Source organism: Pan troglodytes, chromosome 14 (assembly GCF_028858775.2).
Source record: "Pan troglodytes isolate AG18354 chromosome 14, NHGRI_mPanTro3-v2.0_pri, whole genome shotgun sequence".
Classification (NCBI taxonomy): domain Eukaryota; kingdom Metazoa; phylum Chordata; class Mammalia; order Primates; family Hominidae; genus Pan; species Pan troglodytes.
Genome location: NC_072412.2, coordinates 116443295 through 116458275, shown reverse-complemented (window position 1 = coordinate 116458275; position 14981 = coordinate 116443295). Strand labels below are relative to the sequence as shown.

The following is a 14981-nucleotide window of genomic DNA, read 5'->3' as shown; positions in this document are numbered from 1 at the left end:
TTTTTGCAAATATAGCAGGTATTTCAAACTCCAGAGCAAAGCACCATAGGGAGAAGTGGGATGGGTGTGAGTGGTGGCTGCCTTATGAATGGTGGCAGGGGCTCAAAAGTGAAAGGAGAGGAAGTGTGGCAGAAGAGAGGTGTTCTCAGGTAGACCAATTTTAAGAAATAATACATATGTGTGTAGGGTTCCCCTAAAGCTCTCCATGCCTGTGAGGCCCAAGAAAACATGTTTCCCCAGAAGTTTGTGGGTGCTCAGCCTAAGGACCCACAAATTAGCAAGAGAGTTGTCAGCAACCAGGGCCCACAATACAGAGGCTTTCTTCCCCTCTATTTGAGACTGTCCTGGCCATAGGGAATTGATTCCACACATTTGGCCTCCCAAGTGCCACACAGGGGCAGAGCAATGCCTCCATGCCTAAGCTTCTCAACCTTTAACGTGCACAGCAGTCCCGAGGAATCCTGTTAAAATGCAGGCTGGAATTCAGCAGGTTTGGAGCACCCCTGACAGTCTGCGGTGCTAACAAGCTCCCAGGTGGCATTGATAACACTCATCCAAGAACCACAGTTCACATAGCAAAGTAGAGCCCTGGGTCTCAGGTTTGGCTGCACATTGGAAACATCTGGAAGCTTAAAAAAATACACTGGTCTCCACAGCCCGTGATTCTGACAGAGGTGGTGTAGGGTGCAGCCTGAATATCAGAACGTTGTCGTGATTCCCCAGGTGAGACCAAGGGGCAGCCAGGTGAAGAACCCTGCTCTGGAAACCAAATTTGGGAATTATTTTATGTGTAACTTTCCATCAAATGTTGACCTTTGGTGAAGGGAGATAACGTGTCAACAATTTCTGCTGAACTGCATTGCTCCCTGAAATTCCTCCTTCCACCCAAATGAGGCTGTAATAGGAGCTTCAGGATGGAGAACATCAATTCTAATAAAGGAACATGTTTGGCCTCAAATTGACACATTTTGCAGCATATTGCTATTAGGATGTGTTTACTGACTCATTTGCCATAGATAACACTTCTTTTACAATGATGAAAAATCTTAAGCGTCTTCCTTTTTGTCTAACAATGAGTAAATTAAACATTTTCATAAGGAGGTAGGGCAAGTGTTCAGTGACGATTCTGACATGGTTTATGGAAATAATTCTTGGCTCATCTTCCTAAAGGTGCTCTACCAGGTGTCCCGTGTGCCTGGATAACCTACCTGCATTGAGATTGTGCACACACACACACACACACACACTGCAGCACAGAAACATACATAAGACACACACACAACACACAAAAGCAATTGTGTTCTAGCCTGGTGGAACAACCCATGTCCGCCAGCCTGGTGGCCTCCCGCAAACCACATTTACGGCAATGATTTGTTGAAATGGCACCACCAGTATCTTGAATTCCCTTGCCCTTAAAGAAAAATGTCCCAGTAAGCTTTTGATCCACCGTGGAGGATCTGTAATTTGGAACCATTAAATGTATCTGTCTTTTTCTCCAAACTATTTCATGTTCTTCATCGTGAGACTAACAACATGACTGAGCCGTCATGGTTCTAACTCCAGTTATAGATATTTCTGGAAAAATGCTTACAACTTGAAATGGAAGGTAACCTTGAGCAGTTATCGTACTGTGCTAGGCGCTGGAACGTGGTGTTGCGGGGGCTATTTCTGCTTGGACCTTAGATGAAAATTCCTGTTTAAATAAATATTCTTAACTTTTTTACATTATTTCAGTCCTTGACTCATCAAAAGCAAACAAGACTCTTAACCAAAAGTGGAGCAAAACTGTGCATTTGTTAAATAGCAATATCTTTGCATCTGTTATTTCTCATTTTGGCCAAAAGACCCAATTTATGCTACATCCATTCTCCAGACACGTAGAATTACCTTGCTTGTACATAACATTACCATGTGGGATTTTTTTAATGCTTTTGAAGTCTGTGCCAATAAAATGCCCTCAGCTTACAAGCAGGTGTGGGCACAGGGCAGAGACAGCCTGTGCTCAGCCTCCTGTCTGGAGCCTCAGTTTGCTGTGCCCGTTGGGGCCAGAGAGGAGAGAGGGCTGCCTGGCCTGGTGAGCCATGGTCTCCTTTCCTGGCAAGATTCTGCTCACCGCCCTCAGCCCAAGCTGGACCACGCAGTTCCTCGCATTCTCCTGAAGGACTCTGCTTGCAATGCAACTTACAGTGCTGAATTAGCTTCCTGGGGCTGCTGTAACAACGAACCACAGACTAGGGGGCTTAAAACAACAGGGATTATCATCCCCCGGTTCTGGAGGCTGGAAAGTCTGAAGTGAGGATGTCAGCAGGGCCGCCTCCCTGAGACTTGGAGAGTCCTCCACAGCCCCTCCCCAGCTCCCGGGGCTGCCGTGAGGCTCAGGGTTCCTTGGCTTTAGATGTGCCGTGTCTATCTCTGCCTCCATCTCAGGCCTTGTCCCGTGGGAGTCTTCACACAGGGTTCTCGCCTCCCCATAAGGACATCATGCTGGACTAGGGCCTACCCTCATGATCCCCATGACTTCATCATGTTTGCAAGACCCAATTTCCAAATAAGGTCACATTCACAGGTACCAGGGTTTCGGGCTCCAGAACCCTGGTTTTCATGGGACACAACTCAACCCATAAATACCAAGTCTGGGCTTTTCCAAGCTGTGAAAACCCCACTGCCTCGGCTCCAAGTTCATACAGCATCCTCCGCATGTCAATCAAAAGGGACCCTCTTCATAGCAACCAACAGACCAGCGCCTCTGTGAGGGTCTCTCCAGGGAACACCAGGGTGGTGCTGCCTCTCATGTGCTCTTTCTCCCCTGCCTTCCCACAGCCCTGGGAGGACACTCTTCTTCCCCATGCTCCTCCCCAAGCCCAGCATCATCCTTGATCCTTGTCACCCTTCCTCCCCCAAGGCACCTTTACCTCCTCCCACAGAGCCCCTTGGGTGATATGAATCTCTCCTCTCCCAGCTCCCAGGCCCCCACCTCTGGCTGCTGTGAGGTGGGGAAGGAGCCTGATCTCCCGCTTGGGCAGTGAGGGAGGGAGGAAGCCGTGATTCCTGGGCACTGATTTTTGTCCCTGCCACCCACGCCACAGAGACAAACCCTGGTTATTTAATAATGAGGCTGAGGACTCCTCAGTGGGAGGACAGCCCCTCAGGGAGACTGAAGCCCATCACCGCCCACTCGGCCTCCCAGCTCCCTCCCTGGATGGCCCATCCTGCCTCCTGCCTGCTGCCTCCCGCCGCCTCGCCTGGGGCCTGCTGGTGTCCACCGTGGTCATCGCCATGGACAGGAGGGGCAGAGGCATGGTGAGCCCCTTGTGGCCTGGTTTCCCTCTTGGTTTTCCTCTGCCCTCATCCCCTGGGTGAGAAGAGCCTCCTGGCTGCCATCCACCCACTCCACATGCACCTCTGGGTGGTTCCCCCGCTGTGTCTGCAGGGACCAGGCACCATGGCCTGGGGGTTCACACAGCAGAAAGCTCCCGCACAGTCTAGAGGTGGGGAGGTGAGATAAGGGTGTGAGGAGGGCTGCGCTCCCTCTGGCTAGGCTTGGGAGGTGAGCTCACCCCAGGGCTGAGAGCTGGGCAGAGGCCTCCATGGGGGGCTGTGGGGGGCAACTGCATGGCAGGGGCTGGGCCACAGGCTGGGGAGAACCTGTGTGGGGCTGCAGTGGGGTAGATGGGGATACACAAGGGGGCCCTGCTTGACCGAGGAGGGCAGGGAGGCTGCCCACAGGGGTGTGCCATGCACAATATCTCTTGGTGCTTTATTCAGTGCTCGACCTGGCATTAGGTACGTGGAGTGAGGGCCTGGGTTAGGGAGAGGAACAGGAAACACTCTTGTTCCATTACAGCCCCTGCTCAGGACCTGTCCTTGACTGCGGGCAGGGCCCGAGTATTTCCTGCTCGCCCTCATCCCTTCACTTTTTGGTCCCTTGCTCTGGCAGGAGATACTCAATGACTAACCCTAGATTGATGGATTTTGCCGAAAGTGAGATGAATTCTCCTTAAGCAATTTGTCCTGTCAATGGATCAGCTTTACTCTGTGAAAACTTGATTTGCTTAACCTTTGTTTGAGAGATAGGAAACTGTCTGGCATCTCAGGGTTTGATGAATGACAGAGCTGCCAGTCACAGAGGAGAGGGAAACCGTTCTGAAGCCTAACCACCTCTGTATCCACCCACTCCCCCGCCAGGTGACAGCCCACACAGGACAGGAGTGAGCCGCGCATTTGGGACAGCAGAGACCGGCAGCAAAGCCTGAGGCTCACGGGATGGGAGTGTTGCTGGGGGCGGAGAACAAGGGCCCCTCCCGGAAAGGGCAGAGGTGACACGAGGGGGAAGGCAGCTCCGCCAGGGCAAATAAGATCAAGTCAGGATGGGCAGACAGGCAGCAAAAGGAGCCACGCAGGAGCCACCCCCGGGAAGGGAAAAAGAAGACCCCACTGGGGAACTGGTCTTCTGAGCCCACCTCCTCGTTTCCCTCTGGCCTCACATCCCACCCCAGTGAGAAGTGATTCCGCTGCTGCCCACCTCGCATTTATTCTTGGCTGGACCTGCTTGCCGCATCTGCGGGGACGAAGCACCATAGACCAGGTGTTTGCACAACGGAATCTCTTCTCTCCCAGCTCTGGAGGCTGGAAGTCCGAGATCAAGGTGTGGGCCAGCAGCACTTCCTCCGGGGGCTCCTTCCTTGTCCCTTCAGCTCCCGGTGGCCGGCCATCCCGGCTGTGCCTCGGCTTGTAGGCATCCATGCCTCGCTGCAGCCTCTGCTTCCACTGTCTCGCCACCCTCTTCCCCGGTGTCCCTCTGCGTGTCCTGGCTTCTGCTTACGGAGACACCAGTCATTTGATTTAGGCCCCCCGACTCCAGGAAGACCTCATCTTCACTCACGACAGCCACAAAAACCCCATTTTCTTTTTTTTTTTTTTTTTTTAGATGAAGTCTTACTCTGCCGCCCAGGCTGGAGTGCAATGGCATGATCTTGGCTCACTGCAACCTTCGCTTCCCGGGTTCAAGCGATTCTCTTGCCTCAGCCTCCCAAGTAGCTGCAAAGTAGCTGCCAAGTAGCACCTGCCATCATGCCCGGCTAATTTTTATATTTTTAGTAGAGATGGGGTTTCACCATGTTGGCCACGTTGGTCTTGAACTCCTGACCTCAGGTGATCCCACTCACCTCGGCCTCCCAAAGTGCCTGGGATTACAGGCATGAGCCACCGCACCCGGCCAAAAAACCCTATTTTCAAATAAGTGCAGATTCTGAGGCTCTGGGTAGAGATGGATTTGGCAGGGACACTATTCCAACACACTACAATAAGTGATGTCATCAAGGTGGAGAAACAGAAAAATAGAAAGAGAAAACCTCTGTCTCTGTTCTGTGTCTCTGTGATCTTATGAGAACATCCCAGAACAATGTATTCATCCTTAAATGATGTGAGGTCCAGGCAATTCAGCCCAACTCCATGTCTAAGCATCAGAAGACCCAGCTGGACCCATCGCCTTGTGTGCTAAAGACTCCAGTGAAAGCAACTGCCCTACCCTGCTGCCACTGGCCCCACCACCGCCGCTGGCTCGATACACACCAGGGCTGGGGCTGGTGGCGTCAGAGCCACATCAGTGGAGATGTCCACTGGGGAGTGTGCGGGAGACCTTGGGGTCTAACCAAGCCTGTGATCAATAAATAGGTGAAGACAGAGTTAGCTCTAAGTCCTCTCTCTGCTGCGTACTAGCTCTGCAGCCTTGGGCAAATCTCTGAACCTCTCAGAGCCTCAGTTTCCTCCTCTGGGAAATGGAGGCATCAATGGCTACTGTTTACTGGGCGCTGTGATGTGCAGCAATGCTGCAAGGCTTTCCTGCATTAACTCACTTAGTCCCTGCAATGACTGTAGGAAGAGCTTTCCATTATTACAGTCATTTCAGAGACAGGAAAGAGCTTAAGTGACCTGCCCAAGGTCACACTGCCTTAAGAAGTGGGTCTGGGTTTTGGACCAGAAGCCTGAGTCCTGACACTGAGCAACTACTCCTGTGGCTTCTCGGGCATGGCCATCAAAAGGGGACAACTGAAACATCATGGCACCAGGCAGCCCAAATGAGGCACTGCCATCAAATAGACACTGATGGCAGACAGCAGGTGGCCCTGTGGGTGTGCTCACAGCAAGACCTGGTGAAATCGCGAAGGCAAAGGTCTGATCGAGTTTGAATGTGTGTCCCCACCCAAATCTCATGTGGAAATGTGGTCCTGAGTGTTGGAGGTGGGGCCTGATGGGAGGTGATTGGATCATGGCGGCAGATCCATCATGAATGGCTTAGCATCATCCCCTTGGTCATGAGTGAGATCTGCTTGTTTAAAAGCGTGTGGCACCTCCTGCTCTCTGTCTCTTGTTCCCAATCTCGCCATGAGACATGCCTGCTTCCGCTTTACCTTCCACCATGAGTAACAACTCCCTGAGGCCTCCCCAGAAGCTGAGCAGATGCCGGTGCCATGCCTCCTATACAGCCTGCACAACCATGAGCCAATTCAACCTCTTTTCTTATCAATTACCCAGTCTCAGGTATTTCTTTATAGCAGTGCAAGAATGGCTGAACACAAGGTCCCGTACAAAGTTGCTAATTTTTTTTCTTTCTTTCCCTAGAAGCTCTACCTTCCTCACCAGGAGTTTTTGTCTCCTGTAAAGGCTTCCAGGTCTAAGTGGTGAGCAGTTTGGACTCTTTGGGAGGTGTGAATGGAATCCTCCCTCTAACTTGTGATAAATATATGAAGAAAAGTTGAACCATTCATGTACCCCGGCAACCATCCATCCATTAACACTGCTAAGGACCAGTGCTAGGAGATCCAGAATCTAGGGGCTTCTGTGGGCCCAGTACCTGAGGAGCCTGAAATTTATCAGGGAGGCCAAAAAGACAAACACCTATGGTAACAGGTGGAATGTGGTGAGGAGAAAAGTATTCTCTGATTGGAGGAGCACTCACGGTACAGAAAGAAGGATGAGGGGACTCCACAGGCTGGGGAGCTTGTCCCCAACATGGCTGAGGTATTCCTGGCTCTTCACAGACCCATGGACAAATGCCCCACCATCAGAGGACATTGGGTAGGGTGCCCATACACCCTCAGCAGACACTGGGCATGGTACTTGTCCACTGCGTTAGACCTTTCTTGTGTTGCTATTAATAAGTACCTGAGGCCGGGCACCAGTGGCTCACACCTGTAATCCCAGCACTTTGGGAGGCCGAGGTGGGTGGATCACGAGGTCAAGAGATGGAGACCATCCTGGCCAACATTGTGAAACCTCGTCTCCATTAAAAATAAAAAAATTAGCTGGGCGTGGTGGCGTGCACCTGTAGTCCCAGCTACTCGGGAGGCTGAGGCATGAGAATCGCTTGAACCCAGGAGGTGGAGGTTGCAGTGAGCCGAGATCATGCCACCGCACTCCAGCCTGGGCAACAGTGTGAGATTCTGTCTCAAAAAAAAAAAAAAAAAAAAAAAAAAAAAGTACCTGAGAGTGTGTAATTTATAAGAAAAGAGTTTTAATTGGCCCAGAGTTCCACAGGCTCTACAGGAAGCATTGTAGCTTCTGCTTCTGGGGAGGCCTCAGGAAGCTTCCTGAGGCAAATGGGAACCAGGCACATCACATGGTAAAAGCAGAAGTAAGAGAAGTGAGGGGCAGGTGCCACATATTTTTAAATGACCAGATTTTGCAAGAACTCACTCACTGTCTCGAAGACAATACCAAGCCATGAGGGATCCACTGCCATGATCCAATCCCCTCCCACCAGGCCACACCTCTGGTATTGGGGATTACAATTCAGCATGAGATTTGGGTGGGGACAACATCCAAACTCTATTATTCCCCATCATTAGACACTGGGCATGGTGCCCGTCCATAATCATTGGACACAGGGCATGGTGCCCATCTACCATCACTGAACACTGGGCATGGTGCCTGTCCATAATCATTGGACACTGGGCATGGGGCCCGTCCATAATCATTGGACACAGGGCATGGGGCCCATCTACCATCACTGAACACTGGGCATGGTGCCTGTCCATAATCACTGGACACTGGGCATGGTGCCTGTCCATAATCACTGGACACTGGGCATGGTGCCTGTCCATAATCACTGGACACTGGGCATGGGGCCCATCCATTATCACTGGACAATGAGCTGGACACTGGGCATGGTGCCCATACACCCTCATTAGACAATGGGCATTGTACCCATCCACTACCAATGGACACTGAGCATGGTGCCCATCCACCATCATTGGACCCTGGGCATTGCACCATCCACCATCACTGGACACTTGGCATAGCACCTGTTCATAATCACTGAACAATGGCTATGATGCCTGTCCACCATTATTGGGCATGGCACCCATACACCCTCATCAGACACTGGGCATGGTCCACCATCATTGGACACTTGGCATGTCCAATGACCATAATTACTGAACAATGGGCATGGTGCCTGTCCACCATCACTGGACACTGGGCAAGGCACTTGTACACTCTCATCAGACATTGAGCATGGTACACCATTATTGGACACTGGACATGGTGCCCATCCACTATCAATTGACCCTGAACATACCTGTCCATCATCATTAGACACTGGACATGGTGCCCATCCACCATCAATTGAATCATCATTAGACACTGGGCATGGTGCCCATCCACCATCAATTGAATCATCATTAGACACTGGGCATAGTGCCCATCCACTATCAATTGACCCTGAACATACCTGTCCATCATCATTAGACACTGGACATGGCGCCCATCCACCATCAATTGAATCATCATTAGACACTGGGCATGGTGCCCATCCACCATCAATTGACCCTGAACATACCTGTCCATCATCATTAGACATTGGACATGGCACCCATCGATAATCATAGCACACTTGGCATGATGCCTGTCCATAATCACTGGACACAGGGCATGGCACAGTCCCCACCATTGGACATGGGACACAGTGTCCATCCACCATCAGGAGACTCATAGCACTGGACATGGCACTCATCCATTCAGGCCTTTGAGAACGCCCAGAGGAACAGTTTCCTTGGGCAGCAGAGCAGCCATGGGACTCTGAGGGAGCCATGCTTGGTGGGAGTGAAGGGCAGGTGGTGGGCAATGTGGCCAGAGAGTTGCCTCACTGGGCTGACCCGTGTTCCCCAGCAGCTGGCAGCTTTGTGGGTCAGTTTCCACCCTCTCCATGGGCTCAGGTGGCCTCAAGTGTTGGGAACCACCCCACTTTAAAAAGATTAATCAATAAGTCACATTAGCAAATTCACCAACAGCAAATTGAACCCTCACTGTCTATAGGGGACATACTATGAGGAGGAATCAGTTAATTTATGCAGATAGCTAATTACCCCTACAAGTAACCAATTACGAAGCTGCTATTTCTTTGGATGAATGCTGAGCCTGCCCACTGACATCTGACCCAAAACACTGGACCTGCACTTGACCGTGGTCTGACGGAGGAAGCACCCGGAGACAATTCCAGCTGGTACAAGAGTTCACTCGAAAAGCAGGGCTTGGAGCAGGGGCCAGCGCCTGCTGCTCAGGGTCAGTTCCCCCGCTGCCAGTGTGGCTAACGTTAGCCTGGGCATGTGGATGAGAAGGAGCTTGAGGGGTGGGTAGGAACAGGAGCCCTGCCCCGGAGGCTGTGGCCATGGGTGGAGTTGGGAGAGTCTGAAGGAGCCCTCACCTCGAGTGTTGTTGTAAAAGAGTGTGAGCTCCCTTGACAGATAAGCCGCGCTCGGGGAGCTCCATTCCTCACCCCGGAGCTGTGGGCTCAGCCTCTCAGCACCCTGGGCTCAGCCTCTGAGTCCTGGCATGGGGAAGACGATGCCTGTGTGCCACAATTGTTGGTGGATTAAATCATTCACTAGGTGTCCATCTCCATCCACAACAGTCACAACTGGCTTGGTGGAAGAGGTTGTTCTGTACTAGCCACAATATTTGTGATTCTCCTCCCTTTAAATGAATTAATCAATAACATCATTGTCAAATTCACCATCAGCAAATTGAACCCCAAAATTAAACATCCAAAACACAGACTGACTCAGTGGTTGTGCCAAGGGGGGCTTAGGTGGAGATGTTCACATTTGTCGAGCACCTTCACCAGGGCGTGGCCATGCCTGGCGCAGGGCTTCCAGCCCACCTGACCTTCTCTGCAGGCGCTGAACACTCCCAGCCTCCCGCACTGGGGTGGGGCCGTGTGATTCCTTTCAGGCCAATGGAGTGCAGCCAGAAGTGACAAACCCACTTCCAGGATTGTCCTAAAAACTCTCACAAAATCATCTCCACTCACCGCACCCGTCGGTCCGCTGGGAGGTGGTAAACTGAGGTCCCCAAATCGTCTTGTAGAAAGTAATCTGCAGAAAATCAGACTGGACTGTGATGTAAGCCAGAAATCAGCCTGCATTGGATTCACCCTTTTCCTGTTTAGGAAAAAAACAAAAAGTGCAGCTCACTGCCAGCGCTCATTTCATTTTACATAAACACGCTCTTTGAGGCTGAAGCAAATCAGATTTTCAATGTGAAAAAAATATAAAAACTGTTCTTGGAGTTATTTCTAAACAGAACTAGCATCAGAATTGTCTGAATCATCAGAATTGTCTATTTTTGAAAAATCAGATTCATCAAATGAATCTTCGGCCAAAAACTGTTTGAGAATGATGTTAACATCACGCGGAGGAATGCTACGTTTTCTAGGATTTGACATTTTCAGCGATTGAGAATAACTGTATTTTGTAAATGGAAGTACCTCTACTAAAAACAGAGTGCTATAAATAGAATGATGTGTTTTGTTTCCAAAGTCGATATACTCGAGCACTGTGAAAATAATAAAAACAAGATATTATGTGGCAAAGTTATCTCGGGGTAAACGCTGCAGCCACAAGCACCACCAGTGAGTATTCTTGGGGCAAATAGGAAAGGGTTAAACTGCTGGGATTGGGGGGTTATCTGTTACCAGGCTAACGTTTGCTCAATTCGAATACAGAGCATGTATTTCCAAGAAGTTGCTGCCTGCATGGAACAAGTGACAAGTCACCTGTGGCCAGAAGCCACCCCCATTAGATTCCACAAAGCCTTAGTGCGAAGGATTGGTCAGCAGGGGAAGCTTAGAGATTGGACCAGCCTGGCCAACATGGCGAAACCTCATCTCTACTAAAAATACAAAAATTAGCGCAATCTCGGCTCACGGCAACCTCCACCTCCTAAGTTCAAGCGATTCTCCTGCCTCAGCCTCCCGAGTAGCTGGGATTACAGGCACCCACCACCATGCCTGGCTACTTCTTCTATTTTTAGTAGAGATCGGGTTTCGCCATGTTGGCCAGGCTGGTCTCAAACTCCTGACCTCAGGTGATCCACCCACCTTGACCTCCGAAAGTGCTGGGATTACAGGTGTGAGCTACCACACCCGGCCTGAATCTCCAATTTCTAAGCCTCCCTGCTGACCAATCCTTCTTCAGAATGAAACCATACTCCTTCGGCTATTTTAATGTCAGTTCTCTTGTGTCAAAATAAAATACAAACACCCCAAGTGACACCACTCCATTAATACTGGATTCAGTTCACTGTAGCTTGGATGTTTAACTTTTCAAATTATGAGAAATGAGCCAGGCACAGTAGAGCATGCCTCTAGTCTCAGCTACTCAGGAGGCTGAGGCAGGAGGATCACTTGAGGCCAGGAGTTCAAGGCTGCAATGCACTAAAATCATACCACTGCACTCCAGCCTGGGCAACAAACCAAGAAATAAAATTATAAGAAATGATCATTCGTTATAAAATTAACCTGATATCCAATATTAAGAGTTAAGCCGGGTGTGGTGGCTCACGTCTTTAATCCCAGCACTCTGGGAGGCTGAGGTGGGCGAATCACTTGAGGTCAGGAGTTCGAGACCAGCCTGGCCAAGAGGGTGAAATCCCATCTCTACTAAAAATACAAAAATTAGCATGACATAGTGGTGGTGCGCCTGTAATCCCAGCTACTTGGGAGGCTGAGGCAGGAGAGTCTTTGAACCCGGGAGGCAGAGGTTGCAGTGAGCTGAGATTGTGCCACTGCACTCCAGCCTAGGTGACAGAGGGAGACTGTCACAAAAAAAAAAAGAAAGAAAGAGAAAAAAAAAATATTAAGAATTAAAGAGGCCAGGCGTGGTGGCTCATGCCTGTAATCCCAGCACTTTGGGAGGCTGAGGCAGGCAGATCACGAGGTCAGGAGATCAAGACCATCCTGGCAACACGGTGAAACCCCGTCTCTACTAAAAATACAAAAAATTAGCCGGGCGTGGTGGCGGGCGCCTGTCGTCCCAGCTACTCGGGAGGCTGAGGCAGGAGAATGGCGTGAACCCGGGAGGTGGAGCTCGCAGTGAGCTGAGATTGCGCCACTGCACTTCCAACCTAGGCTACAGAGCTAGACTCCGTCCCCCCCCCAAAAAAAAAAGAAAAAGAAAGACGTTTGAACTTCCTGACTTCTTACACAGGCCTAGTTCTTATAACATCAAACAGACGAGCACCACCTGCGGTGTTCATTCACCTACTTGGGTTGAAAAAGACAGACGCAAGCTCAGGCTGGAGTGAGGAAAGGACACAGAGAGGTTTCATATGTGGGCTGTCTCAGGACCCCGAGCCTCAGGAAGTGGCTACAACCCAAACTGCAAAGACCCCAGCACTCTTTTTCTCAGCGTTCAGCCTCTACCTGTGTATTCGCTTTGCTCCTCCATCTCTAGACGGCTTTCACTGCTTGCCTGGGCTCCAGGCTACACGAAATTCTGTGTCCGGAATTGGTGGGTTCTTGGTCTCACTGACTTCAAGAATGAAGCCGCGGACCCTCGCGGTGAGTGTTACAGCTCTTAAGGTGGCGCGTCTGGAGTCTGTTCCTTCTGATGTTCAGATGTGTTCAGAGTTTCTTTCTTCTGGTGGGTTTGTGGTCTTGTTGGCTCAGGAGTGAAACGGCAAACCTTCGCGGTGAGTGTTACAGCTCTTAAGACAGCACGTCTGGAGTTGTTCTTTCCTCCCGGTGGGCTCGTGGTCTCGCTGGGTTCGGGAGTGAAGCTACAGATTTTCCCTGTGAGTGTTACAGCTCATAAAAGCAGCATGGACCCAAAGAGTGAACAGTAGCAAGATTTATTGCAAAGAGCAAAAGAACACAGCTTCCACAGCGTGGAAGGAGACCCGAGCGGGTTTCCAATGCTGGCTCTGGCAGCCTGCTTTTATTCTCTTATCTGGCCCCACCCACATCCTGCTGATTGGTAGAGCCCAGTGGCCTGTTTTGTCAGGGCACTGATTGGTGCGTTTACAATCCCTGAGCTAGATGCAAAGGTTCTCCACGTCCCCATCAGATTAGTTACATACAGAGTTTCCACACACAGGTTCTCCAAGGCCTCACCACAGCAGCTAGATACAGAGTGCCGATTGGTGCATTCACAAACCTTGAGCTAAACACAGGGTGCTGATTGGTGTGTTTACAAATCTTGAGCTAGATACAGAGTGCCAATTGGTGTATTTACAATCCCTGAGCTAGACATAAAGGGTCTCCAAGGCCCCACCAGAGCAGCTAGATACAGTGTCGATTGGTGCACTCACAAACCTTGAGCTAAACACAGGGTGCTGATTGGTGTATTTACAATCCCTGAGCTACATATAAAGACTCTCCACGTCCCCACCAGACTCAGGAGCCCAGCTGGCTTCACCTAGTGGATCCCACACCGAGGCTGCAGGTGGAGCTGCCTGCCAGTCCTGCGCCGTGCGCTCGCATTCCTCAGCCCTTGGGTGGTCGTTGGGACTGGGTGCCGTGGAGCAGGGGGTGGTGCTCGTTGGGGAGGCTTGGGCTGCACAGGAGCCCATGGAGTGGGTGGGAGGCTCAGGCATGGCGGGCTGCAGGTCCCGAGCCCTGCCTCGCGGGAAGGCAGCTAAGGCCCGGCGAGAAATCGAGCGCAGCGCCGGTGGGCTGGCACTGCTGGGGAACCCAGTACACCCTCCGCAGCCACTGGCCCGGGTGCTAAGTCCCTCATTGCCCGGGGCCAGCAGGGCTGACTGGCTGCTCCGAGTGCGGGGCCTGCCAAGCCCACGCCCACCTGGAACTCCAGCTGGCCCGCAAGCGCCGCACACAGCCCCGGTTCCCTCTCCCTCCACACCTCTCCCTCCACACCTCCCTGCAAGCTGAGGGAGTGGGCTCCTGCCTTGGCCAGCCCAGAAAGGGGCTCCCACAGTGCAGTGGGGGGCGCTGAAGGGCTCCTCAAATGCCACCAAAGTGGGAGCCCAGGCAGGGGAGGTGCCAAGAGCAAGCGAGGGCTCCGAGGACTGCCAGCATGCTGTCACCTCTCAGTTCCACCCAGGCAGAAGGCAAACCTTATTCCAGATTTGCAGAGGGTCTAGCCTGAACCAGTCCACTATGGATGGGAAGTGGGCCCCAGAGAGCACACGGGGCATGGGGCTGGGCCTTCCCAGATCAGGGACCCTGAACCCGTAAGTCATTCCCTGCAGGAGCCACCACCCTCAGAGGACACTCAGCTCCCCACGAAGCCCTTGCTGTCCAGTTCCGCTGCTGCTTGTGTTCCCTGGACGCCACGTGCCCATTTCACAACTAAACAGTTAAATCCTCGAGGGACTCACCCCTTATTTCTAAGGGTTTTCTTAGGTGGGCAGGATGGACAGGCTGGAAGCAGAGTCCTCGGTGGAAACATTAACTGCAGAGATAACCACTTCAGAGCGAGGCAGTCCTTAAGTTCCCTGTGTCCGCAGAGTCTGCTTGACAACGCCATCAGACACCTGGAAGTCATCCCCACGGTAACAGTCAGCCGGCAGCAGCTGGATTAGCGGCCCATCACCAACAGCCAACACACCTGCTGGCACTGGGGACACATCAGTGCCTCCCACCCCACAGGACGCTTTTTGAAAAAAAAAAAACCTTAAGCATTTATGTACTGAAAGCTATTTTCAAGAGATATTATAGGAAAACACGGGCATAAATAAAGTTA

General features: G+C 51.4%; 1 long non-coding RNA gene across 1 annotated transcript in view; it reads right to left on the bottom strand.

Annotated features, from left to right (window-relative positions):
• The window catches only part of LOC104001926 (uncharacterized), a 56641-nt gene extending 43451 nt beyond the window's left edge, over window positions 1-13190 (bottom strand). Inside the window, exons 1-2 of the long non-coding RNA XR_008538908.2 lie at window positions 12701-13190; window positions 10310-10439 (exon numbers count right to left, since the gene is read on the bottom strand). This is a non-coding gene — a long non-coding RNA (uncharacterized LOC104001926). The remainder of the gene's footprint in view (window positions 1-10309; window positions 10440-12700) is intronic.
• Window positions 13191-14981: the final 1791 nt, after the last annotated feature.